Genomic DNA, 2,493 nt, shown 5'->3' on the forward strand with positions numbered 1-2,493 from the left:
TGCCTCAGGGCAATCCACGGTCAGCTCTGCATAACAAGGTTCTTATAAAACATCATTTTCATTTTGGACAACACTGGTTATAGCAATAAAAGTATTTGAAACAAAAATTTAGTGAGGTTTAAAACTGTCTCAGGGCTTCCCTGGTGGCACAGTGGTTAAGAATCCGCCTGCCAATGCAGGGGACACGGGTTCCAGCCCTGGTCCGGGAAGATCCCACATGCCGCGGAGCAACTAAGCCCATGTGCCACAACTACTGAGCCTGCGCTCTAGAGCCGACACACAACTACTGAGCCCACGAGCCACAACTACTGAAGCCCGCCCGCCTAGAGCCCGTGCTCTGCAACAAGAGAAGCCACTGCAATGAGAAGCCTGTGCACCACAACGAAGAGTAGCCCCCACTCGCTGCAACTAGAGAAAGCCCACACGCAGCAACGAACACCCAACACAGCCAAACATAAATAAAATTAATTAATTAAAATAAAATAAAACTCTGTCTCAGAATTTACGTGAATCTCTTAGGTGTGGATAAGATTTCAGGACCATTTTTTGCTGGAGTAACTGGACCCTAGATGTAATTACATTTTGCATCTCCCCCCTCCCCCCAGATCTCTCTGAGATGTGGTGCCTTTTGGGTGTCCACGTTCAGCCCCAGGCTGTGTTGGGGGAGTGGCCTAGGGCAGTGTCTGAGCTCACTGTGAGGCTGGGTTACTTCCACTCACCTGGGCTTCCTGAGTACCACTCGACTGGTGTGGTGTTTAAGTCCTTGCCTTGCCCTGCTAAGGAGGAGGTGCCCCTCCCACCAGAAAGGGACTTGCCCTCTCACAGGCACCCCTCCTGTGGAGTAGCGGGGAGCATCCCATTCTGTGTCTGGACCATGTGTGTCCACTTTTCCTCCCAGAATTCATTCCACAGCTGGGTCAGTGAAAGTTTTCTGGAGTGGAGGTGCCTCTCCAAGCCCCCTAACCCAGACTCCAGCCCAGGCCCTGAGCTGGAGGGCTTGGGGAGGGCCTCCCCTGGCCCACTGGAAACCAGGCCCATCCAGCCAGCGCTGCGCCATTTTTTTTTTTCTTTTGTGTGTGTTACGCGGGCCTCTCACTGTTGTGGCCTCTCCCGTTGCGGAGCACAGGCTCTGGACGCGCAGGCTCAGCGGCCGTGGCTCACGGGCCCAGCCGCTCCGCGGCATGTGGAATCTTCCCGAACCGGGGCACGAACCCGTGTCCCCTGCATCGGCAGGCGGACTCTCAACCACTGCGCCACCAGGGAAGCCCGCTGCGCCATTTTTGAGTCTGAGTCTGGAGAAGTGCTTCCCACCAGCCAGGCCTGGCGCTGGCCATGTGTCCTCAGGTCGGGGCCAGGGTTCGGGGCTCTGAAGGGTCAGAGACTAGGGATGGGCCTGCTCTGGGTGCTGGACTGTGGGCCAGGGCTGGCAGGCCGAGGGGCCAGGTCCACTTCTGCAGGCGGGCGGTTGAGCGGCCCAGACCCCCAAGCCCGTGCCGGCGTGCACACACACACACCCCGCAGGTGCACACAAGGGCAGTGGGTGGTTCAGCGCCCCCTGGCGAGCCCTGGAGAGGTGCCGGCGTCCTTACCCTCGTGCTCGCCTGCGTTTCTGGGGCTGCTGGTCCTTCGACTTCCCCGCCTTCAGGGGCAGCAGCCCCGAGGACCCCCTCACTGCTCCTTCCTGGCCGTCGCGACTTGGTCCTGCCCTGCGAGATGTGGGGGGCCCTGCATTTGGGGCCCCAGTCTCTTCCTCCTTCCCCTCCCGCGCTCGCTCTTCCGGGCTCACCTGGACACCTGCGCCCCAGGGCCCCTCCGTGTGCCCCGCCTTGTGGGCAGGGGCACGCGCGGTGGCTGCGCCTGTCCCCGACCTGGGACTCCGGGTGGAGGGGTCGCTCGCACCCTCGCTGTGGGTCACGCCGCCTCCTGGGGTTGAGGCCCCCTTGGGGCTCTGCCGGCAGGACGTCGGGGCGTGTTCAGCCGAGTTCTGGGACAGGGCGCTGGGGGTGGCAGCGATGCTCTCAGGAATGACGTGGTTCCTTAGCGTCTCATTTCTCACTTATCACGGTCAGTTGACTCCACCGCCGCAATGACCGCACCAGGTGCAGACCCCCCGGACGCCATGCGAGGTACCCCGTGTGCTTTAAGCCCACTTTGCAGATGATAAACTGAGGCTGGGATAAGGTCACCGCCGGGAAGGTACTGAGCGGGACTTGAACCTGGAGCCCACCCTGGACCCGTGCCCAGCACGCATCCTCTATATTCGGTGCCCATCTGGTTCCTCTTGCCACCTGAGCCTCAGACTCTGCTCCCATGCTCTGGAGGGCCCTTGATTCCTCTAACCAAAATGGCTTGTTTTGTTATTATACCATATGGGTAAAATATTTATTGATGCAAATCGAACGTAAAGCCATCAGCCTTTCCTGGGCAAGCACTTGGGAGTGTTTTGCGGCAAAGGGCTGTGCCCTTGAGGCAGCAGGGTTCACAGTGGCCTGG

The sequence above is a fragment of the Mesoplodon densirostris genome, chromosome 1 (genome assembly GCF_025265405.1).
Source record: "Mesoplodon densirostris isolate mMesDen1 chromosome 1, mMesDen1 primary haplotype, whole genome shotgun sequence".
Lineage (NCBI taxonomy): Eukaryota > Metazoa > Chordata > Mammalia > Artiodactyla > Ziphiidae > Mesoplodon > Mesoplodon densirostris.